At 39.1% G+C, this 18,410-nt stretch overlaps 1 long non-coding RNA gene across 1 annotated transcript in view; it reads right to left on the minus strand.

Annotated features, from left to right (window-relative positions):
- Positions 1-5,066: 5,066 nt before the first annotated feature.
- Positions 5,067-18,410, minus strand: part of LOC144320270 (uncharacterized) — a 70,569-nt gene continuing 57,225 nt past the window's right edge. Inside the window, exons 4-6 of the long non-coding RNA XR_013385818.1 lie at positions 10,518-10,643; positions 6,354-6,432; positions 5,067-5,664 (exon numbers count right to left, since the gene is read on the minus strand). This is a non-coding gene — a long non-coding RNA (uncharacterized LOC144320270). The remainder of the gene's footprint in view (positions 5,665-6,353; positions 6,433-10,517; positions 10,644-18,410) is intronic.

An 18,410-nucleotide genomic window follows, 5' to 3' on the forward strand; every position in this document is an offset into this window, starting at 1 on the left:
CCCTGGACCCTTTAGTGATTAGAAATCTACTTGGGATTTTTCTTTTTTTTTTTTCTTTTTTTTTTTTTTTTATTTATGATAGTCACACACACACACAGAGAGAGAGAGAGAGAGAGAGAGAGGCAGAGACACAGGCAGAGAGAGAAGCAGGCTCCATGCACCGGGAGCCCGACGTGGGATTAGATCCCGGGTCTCCAGGATCGCGCCCTGGGCCAAAGGCAGGCGCCAAACCGCTGCGCCACCCAGGGATCCCTACTTGGGATTTTTCAGTTGTATAACCCAGCTGCCTTAGCTTCTGTTCCTCCAGAAAAGGATTCTAGTGTAAGTGGTTTAGTTGGGAGGTGATCCTAGGGGTCCTGGGAAGAGTGACAGGAAGGGAAGTCAGCCAATAAAGGGCACGTGTGTTCTTAAGCCAGCTGCCACTGTGGGCACCCAGAGTTTCATCCTACCGGGGAACCTCTGAGAACCAGCGTGAGACACTTGCCTCAACTCATCCTTCCTGGGGGCCAAAGGAACTAAGTTACGGAGCCCCCAAATTCTGTGTCATGGATGGAAGGATATGAGTGTCTGTGGATATGAGTGTTGATTCTCTGAGTATTGATTCTCTGGCACTTGGACCTGTCAAGCAGGCTGGGCAGTAAGAGAAAGCCTTTAGGCAAAGAAACTCAATTCTGGCAGGAGGAAGGGGACAGGTGCACCAAAGTCATAGGCACAAAGAGATAAAGGGAAGACACCAAAAACTCAAGAAATTATTTTCGCTTTTTTATAAATTATTTTGAGTTGGGTTTTCTATCACTTGCAACCAAAAGAGACCTAACTAAAAAAGATAATAAAGACAACATTGGATAAAACGAATTAACCAAACAAAATACTTTAAAATTACTTTTTTAAAGCTTTTGGATTGCTGCAGTTGAGAAAGGTCACAACTCTTTAAACTGTTCAGATTAGATCAATTGTTCAGCTCTTTCTTCCCACATCTTCCAGGGTAGCAAGGAGGAGGGACAGATTTAACACCTGAACCTGTTACTGTACTGGACATTTACCTGTTCTCTCCCCGCTTCAGATTCTTCCTATTCAGGGTCACCTTGCTTAGTGCTGCCTGATGAATTGCCTTATAACATCCATCTAAAGATTCTTGCTTGCTTTATTTTTTTTTAATTTTTATTTATTTATGATAGTCACACAGAGAGAGAGAGGCAGAGACACAGGCAGAGGGAGAAGCAGGCCCCATGCAGGGAGCCCGACGTGGGACTCGATCCCGGGTCTCCAGGATCGCGCCCTGGGCCAAAGGCAGGCGCTAAACCGCTGCACCACCCAGGGATCCCTCTTGCTTGCTTTAAAACTTCTGGATTCCCTGTGAGACTGTGCTTTTCCCAAATCCAAAATTCTGCTCCTGCTTTTGCTTCTCCTGCAATATGTTTCCTCCCATTTCTACCCTTTGAACTCACTGTCTCTCAAAATCTATTTCACATCTTTGATGTTTTGGAGAATAGTCCAGTAGCAATGAGCATGCCTAGATCTCATATCTTGGTTTCTTTTCTCTTTTTTTAAGATTTTATTTACTTATTTATTTATTTATGTGAGAGCATGAGCTGGGGGGGAGGGGCAGAGGGAAAAGCAGACTCGCAGAGGTGCAGAGCCTGACAGGGAGCTCTATCCCACAACCCTGAAATCATGACCTAAGCTGAAATCAAGGAAAAGGAACCAGAGCTCCTTGGAGAAATGGCTGATTCTAGGGCTGAGGCAGGGAATATGCAAGATAAGGCTGAAGCATCTTATAGTATTCAAAAAAAGAAAACAACCCACCACCATCAATGATGGGGCTATGTTAAAAAGACATAGAAATCAACTGAGAAAGCTCACTGTGGCCCAAACTGGAACAATTTGAGCAAAAATAAATAAATAAACAAAACAAATCTCCCATGCTGAAGAATTCTAAATATGCAAACACTCAACACTTTCCACTTCTTTATTGTCTGCTGCTCACAGTGACTTCCTTCCAAAAGGGACAGTATGGAAAGAGTGAAAAAGAGCACCTTTACAGTGGGAAAACCTGACAAACATCACAGTCAACATCAACAGAGATAAGTCATGTTGATAGCATGTCCCCTTGATATGATGAGATGAGAAATGGCATTTTACTTCTGTGGCCTTCCTCCCCAAAACCCATAACCCCAGTCTCACCATGAGGAAATTATCAGAAAAATCCCAGCTGAGGGACATTTTACAAAATACCTAACTAATTAACTCCTCAAAATTGTCAAGATCATCAAAAATAAGAAAAATCTAAGAAATTGTCATAGCCAAGAAGAGCCTAAGAAGAGACATAGTAACTAAATGTAATGTGGTCTCCTAATAGGATTCGGCAGTAGGGAAAGAATATTAAGTAAGACCAAAGTAAATCTGCTAAAGTATGAACTTTAGTTAATAATCCTGTGTCAGTATTGGTTTATTCATTGTGGCATATATACCATTGTAAGATGTTAATAATAATGGATACTGGGGGTGCAGTGTATGGAAACTATGTGTACTATCCTCACAACTTTTCAGTAAATTCAAAACTGTTCTAAAACTAAACACTGATGATAAAAACTTACAAAACTGTAGGTTTCACATGACTGGAATTTTGTGGAGAGAGAATTACAATTTTATGTATAGCCATATCATTGTATACACACCAAAAAGAGTCTTGAACTTTGCTGTCCAATACATAGCCACTAACTACATGTGACTCTTGAACACTTGGATTGTGACTAGTCCAAATTGACGTGTGCTATGAGTATAAAATATACACCACGTTTCAAAGACTTAGTATGGAGAAAAGAATCTCATTAATTTCTCTTCATTGACTAACATAGAAATGATATTTTGGGTTTATAAGGTTAAATAAAATATGTTTTTATAATTAATTTTATATATTTATGTATAGTTTCTTTTGATGTGGCTACTAAAAAATTTATGTATGTGGCTCACATTCTATTTCTGTTGATAGTAGTGGTCTAAAAAGTTAGACATTAAATGACAACACCTGGTAGTGGAATTCAGGGTGATATTTTTTAGCTTTCCTTTTTCTAATTTTTCTTCAGTAAATGTGTGTTCCTTGTACCATACAAAAGTGATAAAAAATAAAAAGACACAAAGAACTATTGCTATGAAATGTCACGCTGAAAGATGGAAGCACTGAGCAGAAATGTCAAGCCATAGAGTCCTTCATTAATTAATTATTCACCCATTCATTTAAATATACATATATTAAGTATCCCATGTACAAGGCACTAAGACAGTTCCTGGGAATACAAATACACAGAAAAGTATGAGCTAAAATTATTTTCTTCAAGTTCACAATCTACTTGGGAAATTAAGCTTCTAAATAAATTATTAGAACACTGTATGGTCAGTAATACTATGGTGATTCCTATAGTCCATCCTCCTCTATTTTCTGCTTTGAATGCTGCTGTTTTTCTGGTTTCAACCTTAGTCTAATTCTTTGTTCACATCTTGATTGCAATTAATACCTGTGTCCTGATGACTGTGCCTCTAACCTTGCTTTCGCTCAAGACCTCTGTATACCTCTAACATCCTTTTGGTCAGATGACCCTTGAGCAATATAAACTGTACAAACCTAAAACTCATGATCTTTTCACCTCATCTACTCCAGGCTCTTCTACCTCTGTATTTCTTGTCTTAGTTAAAGATACTCTCTTGACTCACAGCTCTGTGCTTAGGCAAACTTAGTGATTTTACTTCACTTTTCAAAATTTTTTAGACTTAGCTTGGCACAAGCCCACATATGATCTGCTTTTAACTACCAATTCAACCTCATCTCTTGACACATCTCTCACCAATGTTGCCCTAGAAATACCAAAATACTAAATTCAGGAAATGTCATGAGTGAACATTTTTTTGTCTCCATCTTTTCTTCCACTCTACCCTTCTCTTTGTTTGGAGTTTCCAACCTCATCATCACCTCCCCATCATGGTCGCCTGACATCTCTCTGAAGCTTTCCTTGATCTTTCAGGCAAATCTAAGGTCTCTCTCCTCTCACTCCTTTTGAAAGCTGTACAAACCTCCAGAACAGCATTTATCTCTTTATATATTTATTGCCCCCACTTCCTCTAGAATACTCTATTCCTCAAGAGCAAAAATTATGTCTCTTTCACTTTGATATCCCCAACACCACACAGAACATGACAAGTAGAAGACTCTCAAGTTTACTGAGTATTTCCCATCCCCTTGACCTTTCTTAATCTACTATGGTCACTCTTACCCCCTAGAATAGTTCCTTGAATGATCCAAGGAGGCTTCCACCCCTGGGGGTTTTTACTTGAATATATTTGCTCCAAATGACTCCCTTCATCCCATCATTCAGATCACTGCTCAAACATCACCTCATCAGAAAGGTCTTTCCTTCAATCTATCTAAGATAGTACTCACCCAACCCATCCCTTTTTCCTCTTACCGTGTCTCACATTTTTTCATTGCAATCATCATTAGCAGACATCATATTATATATTTGTTGTTTTTTATCTGCCTATCCACCAGCATATAAGCATCAGGAAGCCCAGGACTATGTCTGAATTATTCAACAAATAAATAAAGATCTGATGCATGTATAAAAAAATAAATGATGTTATTTATCACCTAAACATGACACCATCTCTCTTGCATTTGCCCTTCATCTGCTTTTATTCTCATCAAGCCATAAATCTAGGACAAAAGAAGGATTAAGATACAAGACTCTAAGAATTGTCAAGTATAATAAGGCTGAGTAAGCAATAATATTATAACTTGCAAAGGGGCAACAGTTCAGCTAACCATTTATTAAATTTGTTTCAAGAATGTGTTTTATCTTCTAATTCATTTATTCAACAAATATTTATATCACATCTATCACTTGTTCTTTGCGAAGTTAAAAGCTGTCGCATACGTTTGTATCACTATTTATTGTTTACAAGGTCCCTTCTGACACTTATTACAATATATTCTCATAAACAGTTTTTTAAGGCAAGCACATCTTATGAGGAATGAGTTGGTTACCAGATTAAGAATCACTGGGTTGTAAAAATTTTCAGCTAGAAAAGTATTCCATCATTTTATTGTTGATACAACTATGTACAGAAGCCCATTATCAACTTATTTATTTCACCCCAGAGAGCTGTAATACACACATTGTCCATCAGTACCAGTACATTAATTCTCACTTCTGGGATTCCCAGCTTGCTCTAAGCCTCAGTGTTAATATGAATATTTCACAGTTGAATACACAAACTTCAAGGATAGGTACAATGCCTTCTCTCTTTCTTCTACATACTTTAAGGCTCTCACACACTGTGTGTTACCCAAAAATATTTGTTAGTAAAGAAAATAGTTATTAAGGTAAGAATCTGTCTATCTAGAAAGTTTTCGAAGCAACTGTGACAGCTAATCTCCAAAGATGGTCCTCCAGTGAACCATGCCTCTCAGTAGTCAGATTTTTGTGTCATCCCCTTGCCTTGAAATCTGGAATCAACTATAATCAGTAGAAGGTGATAGAAATGATGCTACGTGGCTATGTAGGCTCTGTCAGAAGCAACTTTGCAGTATCTGCCTTGGTTTCTTGGAACACTCACTCTGGGGGAAGGTAGACATCACATAAGCTGTTCTGCTACTCGGATACCACCATGCTGTGAAGAAGCCAAATGAGAGAGAGATGCCTAGTCAGCCTTCACCAATTTCAGAACAGCACTCCCATCCCAAGCTCCATTGTGTAAGCAAAGAAGCCATAGAAGACGTCATACCCAGCTGAGCCATCAGATGACTACAGTCCAACCAATACCTGATAGTGAACATGAGAGACCCTGCACAAGAACCACACAACTAAGCCAACTCAACCCACAGTACTCTAAGAGATGATAAGAAAGGGCTGTCTTAAAGCACTTATGTTTGTGGTAGTTTGTCACAGAGTAGCTATAACTTAATATTTTACAGATCCCTCACTGTGTCTCCCAGTTAGAGATCTATTTGGGGGACCAGGACCACAGGACCACCAATCATGCAGCTCTCTTTTTCTAGGCCCCTTTCAAAATTGGAAGCTTTTCAAATCACTCAATAAATAAGGTCTAGGCTATAACAAAACAGCCAAATAAGGCATATGTTGTCTCTAAAATCCAGTGTGACACACCAAGTATTGTGACTCTTAACAGTAGGAGAAACCAGATGTAGACCTTGACCCTGAGACCAACTTGACCTTGACCCTGCAAAAGGTATCTCACCTTGTCCCAGACAATGGAAACCCAAAAAAGTTCACTGAGAGAACAAGACCCTAAATTTTCCTGGGATGTATTCCCTACCCTTTGACACATACGCATCTTACCAAGGTGTCTACAGTTAGTTGGTCCATCAAGGTAATGGATCCATGTGATGTCTTGTGGAATGGAGAAGCAATCAGTTCCCTGTGGAATAGAACAGGACAAGGTGGGGAAGGTTGATATATTTTAAGGTGAAACAATAAACGTATACTACTGGCCCTCCTGGGTGAAAAAAAAATTGCTTCAGTAGTCTCTGCTAACATGTATACAGAGGAACAAAGTTCTTTTTTATATCAATACCCAAATCGAAAGATTTGTTGATTTAATCTAGCAATGAAACCACATCTGGAACAGCAGCTGCAATTCTATTCACCATCTGATTAAACTTACAGAAATCCTTTGTCATTCCTCAAGAGCCACCTACCTTCTACTCTGGTCAAATAGAGGAGGTGATGGAGATGTGCTGGCCCTACATCTTTTAAGTCCCTTATGAAAGCATTAATCCCTACGTTTTCTCCAGGATTCAGTATTACTTGGGATCTACCATTTTGGAACACAGAGGCAATTCTAATGTCTTCTACTTGTCCTCATTCCATGGATCAGATACAGTTATAGTGATTCTGCCATTCACTGAGTGTGTCTCCAATTAGGTATTCTCGAAGGTGGGAAATAACCATTGGATAAGTTCAGGTCAGATGGACCTGAGCCAAAACACCATGTTGGCCTCAATAGCCTTAAAAAAAAACCCTACTCTGATAAACAGAGTGGCATATGGGGTTTCCAAGATTTAGTATCACTTCAGACCTAATCCCCAGAAAGTCTGGTTATTTTCACTTTCCCAATGCAATACCACCTTGTTAAATGGCTGTGGGTCTCTTGGGAGAAGGGAAGAAAGAAAATTTATGATTATATAAAATTTTTAAAATTTTTAAATGACATAAGCCTAAAATTTTTAATTATATAAACTTTTGGCCATATAAATATAAATTAGAAAAATCTCAATTCTTTCAGCATGTATGACACCTCATTATTTTGTACTTGTCTTCTTGGGGCCTGCCCTACATCTGACTATAGAGATAGGAACAATGAAGACTTTGAGAGCGTGTCTCGAGGAGTCTCAGCATTTATCCAGGCAATAGGTCATCACAGAATCTTCAAGCGAGGAGGGACCAAACTCCTCAGAGAAGGGGAAATGTCAGCTTCTGTAGAAAGGAAACTGAGAGGCTGCAAGGCCTCCGTTTCATCAGAGTACCCCCACATGTTGCTACCTCAGTTTTCAGGGGCCTAAGTCAATCCTAGTCAATGCCCTAATTTTAACCATAAGAGGCCTTGAATTAAATTGGTATTATAATCTTACTACCCACAAGATTAGCCTTTGGGTTTGGTTTTCAGAAATATCAGACCCTACAGCTCTGAGAAATAAGGATTTCCCTCAGGGCAATCACAGAAACTTTCCATCACCTTGCCTGGACCTTGAGCTGAAAAGGTATTGCCCTAAGTTCATTATTTTCTTTCTCCAATTCCTCTAAGGCACTTAGAAGCAACCACTAGTTGCTTCTAGTTGTCCCATTTACCACTGGCAGTGGGATCGCTAATCCTATAGTCAAATCAGAGAATCAATGCTAACTCTCCCTTTTTAGGGTCCTGCTCCTCCAAATCAGTTTAAGGGCCAATAACTGTTATCATTTAGGGGTCAGCTAGGTTAGCAGAACCACTGTAACTCCAAGATAGAGTCACTTACCACTCTGTAGCTACCCACCTCTTCTGTAAACTCACTGCCAGCATCTGGCAATGGGCCTGGGGTCACTGTTGGTCAGCTGAGCCAAGAGTCAGAAAGATTCACTTGACATAGAATGGAGGAGAGCAAAGACAACATAGGACCTACCTGGCACCTCTGCATCTATCATTCATTATACCTGACCACAGTGACCCCGTAAAAGGAATCATAGCTGTTTCACTTCTGCCTTCCAGATCATGTGCGATTTCATCTTCAGGGCATCTCTACTGCAGGACTACAGGAGAAAGGGGATTCTGGAAAACACAGTTGTCTGCTTAACCAAGTTTACCAGCATACTCCAGCAGTCCTGAAGTGCTGGTCCTTATCCCAGATCTCAGAAGACAGTGAATATCGTCAGAAAGGAAAGTAGAGAAGACCCTTGGGCTCATTGGAAATCTTGTGACTGCAGCTGACCTGTGGTTTGGGAGATGCCTGGAGACAGCAGTCAAGGCACACAAGGAGCTCTCCTCTCAAAGATGAGAAGGTCAATCTGGATCTACTGGGATTCTTTTTGGAGACAGTGGGACTAAAGTGTGCACTATAAGATATGATGAACAAAAGGCACATTTCATGTATCAGACTCAGTCTTCCAAATGGAGGGGAACACTAAAAGTAGAGTGAACAGAGTCCTTGAGTCCCACAAATTCTAAAATATAGATAGAGAACTTTTTTCAGAACTGCTTTTATGCAAGCAGTGCTTGCTTACCTGTCAGTGATTCAAACAGGACTTCATCAAATGAAAGAAAGAGAGAAATGAAGTAGAAGATTCCTAAGACAGCACATCAGACTCCCCAGATCAGAATGTTGGCCACCTATCTCTGTGCAACAGTTACACCGTGCTCCCCAGCACCTGCCTCCTGCCACTAAGTGCTATGATGCAGGCTCCAGCCACATTCCCTGCCAGGCACTCTGGCCACAGTGGTAGCACCAAAGAACAGAGAGGACAATATCTGCAAAAGGAACCTTAGAGTTCCCAACCTGACAGTGATGTTTCTCAACCTGAGTCATATATATCTCCTTTAATGGGCAAATAGTTTTCATGGAGCCCAGTGTTAACTACACTACTTTTAACATAATGTTATTTAAACATATAGACATATATGAAGCATAAAATGGTATATACACTATATGCTCAGCATTCTTATGCCAACAATAAAAAATCCAGGCTAAACATGCAGGAAACTTCAAAACCAATAAAACTTTAAAGATTTTCACTTAATGTAATACATGAAGTTTTACTAAAACTAAATCAGGGCACCTGGGTGGCTCAGGCCATGATTCCAGAGTCCCAGGCATCAAGCTCCTGTTCAGTGGGGAGTCTGCTTCTGCCCCTGCCCCTGCTTTGATTCTCTCTCTCTCACTCACTCTCTCAAATAAATAAATAAATAATATTTTAAAAAATAAATAAAATTTAATCATCAATTTTGAATTGAAAAGATAAAAAATATATATGTGATAGTTGGTTTTACTTATCAACTTGATTCTTTTCTGAAAGACTTTCATCATTATTGTTTTCCCTTTGTTCAAAAATAAATTCATATTGAATTGCTAATCCATTCACTTGATGGTCCAATTAATTTACTATGCACCTACAGTACAATATTGAAAAAAAATATTTTTAACTTTTAATGAAATGTTCTTTGCTTTATCACTACTATACCTATTGCTAATCAATTATATCTAAAAGGCTTGCACAAAAGGAGTTTCACACAGCATAGCCACGTGGGTGGTGAACATGGTACTGATCATACATTGAGTTTTACATATTTATAGCATCCGATTTGTGATGATCACATTTTCTTACAATTGTTTTCTATTCAAATTACCTGCCATCATTTGACCTTCAGTTAGTGCTAGTGTTACTTTAAAAACAAAGGAGGGGGATCTCTTGGTGGTGCAGCGGTTTGGCGCCTGCCTTTGGCCCAGGGCACGATCCTGGAGACCCGGGATCGAGTCCCATGTCGGGCTCCCGGCATGGAGCCTGCTTCTCCCTCTGCCTGTGTCTCTGCCCCTCTCTTTCTCTCACTGTGTGCCTATCATAAATAAAAATTAAAAGAAAAAAAAACAAAACAAAGGAGGGCATTGGAGTCTTATGGCAAGATTTGCTTATAAGATCATTATTAAGATAAGCCCCAAATTGAGTCAGTTGCATTTTATAAGAAATGTATATTCTTTTCAGTCTTGCATTAATTCAGGATTGATTTCCCAATGGTGGAAAATGAGGAATTGGTTTACAGAGCCCATATATATATATGAAAATTCATATCACAATTCTGTTTTGATGCTGCTCTTTATTTTCTTAGCATTACTTATATTTAGCAATTGCTCTTTTTAAAATTAATAATAAAACATATCAAAGCAGTCATCTGGCCTTCTTCATGGCACCAAATTATAACTAACATCTGTTTAAAAGTTACAAATTAAAAAAAAAAAAAAAAAACTTGTAGAGCACCTGGGTGACTCAGCTGGTTAAGTGACCAACTCTTGATTTCGGCTCAGGTCATGATCCCATGATGGAGTCCTGCATCAATGGGCATGCAGCCTGCTTAGGATTCTTTCTCTCCCTCTGCCTTTCCCCCTGCCAATGAAAAAGTTATGTATTTAGATGCACACTTTGCAGCATGAGCTTTGGTACCAACTCTTACTTACACTACTATAATGAGGCATAAAATAATTTGAATATTTTTTCTGATTTTATTTATTTATTCACGAGAGACAAAGAGAGAGAGAGAGAGAGAGGCAGAGACACAGGCAGAGGGAGAAGCAGGCTCCATGCAGGGAGTTCGATGTGGGACTTGATCCCAGGACTCCAGGATCACGCCCAGAGCCAAAGGCAGACACTTAACCACTGAGCCATCCAGGCATCCCAATAATTAGAAATTTTTCAAGTGACTTAAAAATAACAGCAGAGGGATCCCTGGGTGGCTCAGTGGTTTAGTGCCTGCCTTTGGCCCAGGGCGTGGTCCTGGAGTCTCGGGATCGATTCCCACATCGGGGTCCCTGCATCGGGCTCCCTGCATGGAGCCTGCTTCTCCCCCTGCCTGTGTCTCTGCCCCCCCATGAGTAAATAAATAAAATCTAAAAAAATAAAAAAATAACAGCAGAAAACTGACCAATATCTCTTACAGATATTCTTATGAAGCAAAAGGTAGAACACAACATGCTAACAAAGAATGTCCATTCTTCCGTTACAAGCTGAAATGATGCCACCATGTGGCAAGAGTAAAAATAATTTACAATTCTTTTGGTTTGTCAACTGAAATTAAGCAAATCTTAAATTTGATGAAAACCACAATACTACAGATTTTGCTCATAATATATGGGTTATTAAATTTTATACCACTCAGTTACGCATAATTTATGCTGTTCAACTGCATGTTTTAGGCTACAACTCTATTGAAAACACACTTCTAATTCTCCTAAAAACATGAAGACCCACAAAAATTCCAAGATACATCATTTCAGATATGATAAATACAAAGTATAAATAACTTTTTAGGCCCAATTTTAAAATAATCCCAATTACTAATATAATATCCATATGGGTCTTGGAAATGACTTAAAAGTAATGACAACTTTGTCTCTATAAAAAGAACGCTATTCAAAAAAAAGATAAACACTTAACAAAATGTAGAATACTGCCTGTTACTAACATATAAAATTTATAAATGCTTTCTCAATCTTTTAATCAGAAATTTAAATAATCTAAATTCTTGATACATATAAGGCATAATTTATTATTACCTTGTTTATTTCAAAAAGCATAATGAAACCTGATTGTTAAAATTAGTAGTTACCAAATTATGATTCTTTTTAGTCTTTAGAAAAGTATCTCATTAGTGAGTATTGAATATCAGAGTTCATGGGGATTGGGTGATTACCTATTTTCTTTTCACTCTTGTATTTGCCAAATTTTCAATGTAATATGTATATATTAGTTTTATAATGAAAAATGAAAAAGTTTGGTGGGCAATTTGGGGTTATAACAATCTGGGCACAAATAATAGTATAGCAAAGAGTGGTATAATAAATTATAAGTTTATATTCCATACAGTTAAAAATAATGAAGTGAATCTATACATATAACAGGAAAAGATCTTCAAAATGCATTATTGAATGGGAAAAGAAGTTGCAGAACAATATATAGAGTATGATGCCATTTATGTTAATATTGGCATAATACAAACCCTGAATATTGCACAATGAAAGGCATTATAGGTTTGCAAGGTGCCACCCAGATCCATTTCATCCATGTCTGTTCCTTTTGGTAAGTTTATTAGAATTAGCAAATTCTACTGAATTTTTTCTGATTGATTAACATATCTTGTGATGTAACATATGTGTTTTAAAAAACAAAAAAACACAAAACACTTGTTTTCCAAATGGCTTTGGGATAGTGATAATTTTTGCTGATAGCTAAAGGAACCTCCCCATGGCAGTACACCCATTGAGGAATTGGATTTTAGTTGATAGGATTAAGAAAGTGAACGTTCTTAGTAAACCCAGAGGCGATTAACCCCAGTGGCAAATTTAAGCTGTCTAAATTGGGATGAGATTCAGACCTAAACTCAAATGCCAAGGATTTGCACATTTAGTCTCAGTGCAAGGCATTTCCTCCTTTGCTTATTATGATATCTTGGAAACCAAATTTTTTATCATAAATTTGCTTGCTGAGAACATGGAAGGTTCAGTGGTTTGGGAGAATGGATATTAATTTCCCCCAAAGTTCTACAAACCACCACAAAAAGCCTACCTCCCAACAAAAACAACTCTGGCAACTGAACTCCACATGCCTCTACAGTCTTAACTTCCTTCTCCTTTGGACAGTGCAGACAACTGTCCTCCTGTGGGTTATTATTTCCTTAGGGATATAATGCCAGAGTCCAGTGGCAACCTCAATTACTTTCCTTACAGAAGTGGGAGGCGTTGTGTCTCCTCTCTTTATGCATTAATTTAATTAGGCAAACTTTCACAGGCTCTCACTATCAGCCTACAGTCTCTCTGCTTTTCCAATCCTGGGAGAAGCCTTATCACACTGAGAAAGAAGATAGCATATGTTGCACCAAAAGGGAGTTCCTGTGCATGTTAGCAGCAAGGAGACCCCTGGCTCTGAAGTCCACTAATGCAATCAACCTCTGATCAAAGTCCAAGCAAGTTTTCCTCCCAACCCAAGCTATTCTTCCTCCATCCAAATTTTGCCCCTCCCTCTGAAAAAGGAGTTTCTAGAGTAACCGCAGTAAAAGCAACTATCAGGATATATGCAAATACATACATTTGAGTGCATAAAGTCAAAAGATTTCTAAATGTCCAAAAATGCTTTAGTGAAAAAATCGATAATAAATTAGTTTTTTAAAATATATGGGTTGTATGACAGTCAAATATTAATAGGCTCAATATATAAAGATTTCCTATAAATGGATAAGGAAAACACTAACCTGATTAATATACAGGGAAAAATTATATTAAAATTGCTAATAAATACTTGAAAAAGTCAACCACACTTAAAACCAAAAAACTCAAATAAAAACAACTATCGTTCATATCAAATAATATGGATCTTTTTAACAAGTGCACCTCACTGCTGGTGAAATTTGGCATATTAAGAGGACTTAACATCTATTGCTGCTATGATCACAAACTAATACAATATGACATTGATATCAAGACCCTTTAACATGGTCATCCCTCTTGGCCGAATAATTGGTAATCAGTCTTTAAAAAAATCTGAGCAAATGTTTTATAAACAAAGAGGCCCATTAAAGATTATTCACACTTCCAATAATTGGAAATAACCTAAATATCTCACTCTACTATAAATGGAAAACAGAAAATTGAATATATAATATGGCTTCAACAATGTAAGAAGATACGCTGAAGACTAGAGACTAAAAAGAAATATAACAAAATGATATAGTACCTATCTCTGGGTAGTAGAATCATGCATGATGTTCTTCTCTCCTTTCAAATGATACGTAATTCACAATTTCTTCTTCAATGAACACATATAAGTGAGAAAAATGATCTGATAAAACCACCTTTTAAATATTAGATTATGGGGATCCCTGAGTGGCGCAGCGGTTTGGCGCCTGCCTTTGGCCCAGGGCGCGATCCTGGAGACCCGGGATCGAATCCCACGTCGGGCTCCCGGTGCATGGAGCCTGCTTCTCCCTCTGCCTGTGTCTCTGCCTCTCTCTCTCTCTCTCTCTCTCTCTGTGTGACTGTCATAAATAAATAATTAAATAAATAAATAAATAAATAAATAAATAAATAAATAAATAAATATTAGATTATGTCTTTTTAAAATATTCCTAGTTTTCCTTAAAGTAGGTCGTCCAACATAAATAAAATTGTCTAGATCTCACTAGAACACACATTAATATATTCCATCCCTGGAGTAAGGAGTTCCTAAAATCACCTGCATACTAGGTAAGTTAGAACAGCCTCTTTTTTCCCCCCCGAACGTATCTGTTATCAAACTTCAACAAAAGCTCTCCATTATTTTTGTTAAACAATGCAAGCTATACAGCTATACACAATCTGTTTGGTGAACCATTTTTATTCAAAAGTCAAATAATGCTTTGCTTCTAAACAAAGGGCCAAGAGGAAGAGGATGCCTAACCCTGAGGATGAGGAACTAATCTAAATTGACCACAGAATCATGTCTGACAACTGTCCTCAAAACATTCAACTGAATTCAGTCATTCCGAACACCAGTTTTTACCAAGCCCCCTGCTAGGTCATTAAGCCTAGAAGGAGGAGAATTCAAAGACGAGCAAACTGTGGAGCCTTAAGGGTTGCCCTTGGGTTCCTGCCTCCCTAAAAACTGAGCAGTAAAAGTTATTTACCAGAGAAATAACTGGTAAAGAGAATAACTGCTTTACCAGTTATTTCAGAACTAAATGGGACAATTGCAGATGTTTCGATAAGGAAATCTTCACTGGAACAAATTTACTGATAGGTAGACACTGTATACTCCCTAACAGCAGAAAGGACAAAGATGTTCTTTGGGAAACAAAATCATCCCCCAAAAAACTGTAAAACAAACCAACAAAACAAAAACAAAAAATAAAAAACAACCAAAAATACCTCCTGTGCAGTTAATCAAAGAATCGCTGCCCTATCCTCAGTGAGAGAGAGTGAGAAGTCACCACCCTACTGGACCCAGCAGCAAACCTACATTCTAATCGTGAGGCCCCCAAGCTAATCATGAGATCTTGGCACTCTCCGATCTGTTTCCCATCCAAAAGATGAGGGGAGGGACTCAAAGACTAAATATTCTAGCTCTAACATCTTATGGATCTATGAGGAACTCCCTCTGGTTGGCCCCTGGAGGCACCTGGAGACCAGATTTAGAGAATCCAGGAGTTTCAGCTCATGATCAGGACATAGCTCCTCATTGTGGAACTTTGGACCTTTTGCAAGCACTTTAAAATAATTAGTTGGTCCCTGGGCTGTCTCTTAAAACTTTAATATTTACTTTATGACAAAGTGAAAGTGCTCATTAGTGGTCGAGCCAAAGCAGTATCATTCTCTTTATTCATTCCAATGAGCTTATTTTACATTAGTGAGAAAGAGTTGGAGAGGTATAGGCCCATGGGGTATTTGCCTAGCCAAAGAGGATCTCAGATGGAAATACAGTTGAAAAGCACGAGCTGAGAACACTTTGAGAAGTTTGTCCTTACATCTGACCTCCAGAAAGATAGTGAGGTCCAAATCAGTGACTTCTAGCATGCCTGCCCTGGTCCATCCTAGCGATGCCCACAGCGAATGGAGAGTGCTGGCAGGCAGGGGCAGGCAAACAACAATAGCAAAGATCTCTTCCACGCTTCTACTTCCTCAAAAGTCCAAGCCCTCTTAAGATCGCATTTTCTTAGTGACCTTCACTCTAATTGTGATGAGAATTCCAAAAAGGAACAGACCCCATGTGAATATATGCTATCTTCCATTTCATTTCCAGTGGAGTATGTCATGGTTCTGCTTAGATTTGCCCACCGACCCATTTCTTTTCAGTAGACTGGGGTGAGCTCTCAAGTCTCTGGAGCACCTATGATGTAATGGGAGGCAGGGAGCACATGTAGTGATCGGGCCTGAAGTCAGTGCTGTCACTGAAACGGACACCTTCCTGCACTGGGGGCTCTTCATCTCTGCTAGAGTATCATGTTCAATAGGAGGCCTCTGGCTCCTTTTGAAATAGCTACCAGAGAACAATCTGGTAAAGTCCAGCAAAGGTTTTTGAGGATTAATTCTGTAAGAACTTCTTACACAGAAGGGAATTCTTCTCTGAGGGAGGATGCTGCACTGTTCTGAGCTCTGGTAGTCGTGCCATCCATCCAAGGGGCCTGGGGCACAGGGTGAGCAATCACCCAGCTCTGCTGTTTCTCTGTAGTTCCAGGAAATGGCCAGAGGAATAACTGCTGTGCCAGTTTGATGTTTTCTGTAACACCGAAAGCTGAGCCTGATTTGCATTTCAAATTTTCTAGAATGCCTTATTTTAGGTCACAACTGGCCTTACCTGTAAGTTAGTTATGTGGCAGGATTTGGCACATGCAAAAAAAAAAAAAAAAAAAAAATCCTCCACTAAAAGGATTAGGGCCCCACCACCCCACTGTAACATCTGAAATCCCTCCATTAGTCACTTTTTGGAGTTTAGCCATTGAAAGTGCAAGTTAAAATGCAAATGTCTTCCTTGAAGAAGTATCTTACAGAACCCTTTTCAATTAATAATGCCCCAGTATTGCTGGAACGTCAGACTAGGAAGCATCAGTTAAAATCAACATACCAATAAATGAGGACTGGCCATATAAATATATATTTAATTTGTGAAAGTGGTGACACTAAAAGGGTGTTACCAAAAGATAAATAGATTCAAGATCATTTTGGATCAATGAATTCGTGACAAACCCTTGAAATTCTATTAATGGGAATTAGTTTGAAGTTACAGTTTAACCTTTGAGATTAGAAGAAGAGCTACTTCCCCCGCTGCCCATGTCAGAAGCAGAACATTAGTACAGATTCCCCCCAGATCAGATTTAGCTTATAATTCAGCATAAGCAGGGTATATGATAGAGCAGAATAATCTGGTTTTGACTCTGTCTCTACTGTTTTTAAGGTGTTGTGACCCTAATCAAGCCACCATCAATGTGAGCCTCAGTTTCCTTATCTATAAATCTGGAGATGGAAAGGAAAATGCATTGTAAAATTTTTGTTCAGTTATTCTCTATTAAAGAATCTCTTCCTTTTCTCCATTCACAGCCTCAGGGTCTCGGTGGTGCTGACCAAGACTCTCAGCCAAGACCTCTCCCTGAGCCCTTGTTGGCTTAGAATTAGAACAGGTATGTTACTCCTGTACTTAACTTCTTGCTCACCTGTCCAAAAGGTGCTTGTTTACAATGTTGATGCTAAGGTTACTTCCTGGCAAGAAAGGGTAACTTTCTGGAGCTTTTGCATTAGTCTATATGTCTGTCTGCCTTGCATATGAGAATCATCTCATTGATTCAGACTGGAAATCTCAAGAAGGCAGGATTTCTTGCCATTGAACGTATGGAAAATGATACCCAATAGAGAACCACACTTGAAAAGGGGCTAAATTGTCAATAACATGCTTGTGACAACATGATATTAAAACAAAACCAATCAGAAAGGGAGACAGAACGTAAAGACTGCTAACTCTGGGAAACGAACTAGGGGTGGTAGAAGGGGAGAAGGGCGGGGGGTGGGAGTGAATGGGTGACGGGCACTGGGGGTTATTCTGTATGCTAGTAAATTGAACACCAATAAAAAATAAATTAAAAAACAAAACAAAACAAAACAAAACCAAACAACAAGCACCACCACCACAAAGGAGCCTAAGTGACTAAATTCTATTTGTCAGTCAGGGTGATTGCAGAAGTTTCAGAGCCCGAGAGGAAACCTCACTATGATCCCCCCACCCACATATTTTTACACAAAGGACATCAATTAAGCTGAGTGACTATATCCAGCTTCCAGAAGAAAGCAGAATAAACAGTACTGATTAGCTCCATGGGTGGTCTTCACCACTTGGGCAAGGTTTAAACCTGTCTTCTAGCCAGAGCCCACTGCACCTCTGCACTCAGTGGTTTCGCCCTCACTCTCCCTCTACCTGGTGATGCCTTGCTCATGATGCCTTGTTTGAGTTCTGTGGCATCTTCCTGCCTCGTAAACATTCATGTCAATTCTTCGGATATGTTCCAAAACAGAGCCTGCTGTCAATGGGCAAGCCCCCTGATGAGCCCCTGGAGTATACCTGAGGCTGAAGAATCTGGGGTGGCAGCCAACTTTTGTCACCTCCTTCCTCCGAAGGGGGGGAAGTCTCCAACCCTTCCTG

Source organism: Canis aureus, chromosome 9 (genome assembly GCF_053574225.1).
Source record: "Canis aureus isolate CA01 chromosome 9, VMU_Caureus_v.1.0, whole genome shotgun sequence".
In the NCBI taxonomy this organism is placed as follows: domain Eukaryota; kingdom Metazoa; phylum Chordata; class Mammalia; order Carnivora; family Canidae; genus Canis; species Canis aureus.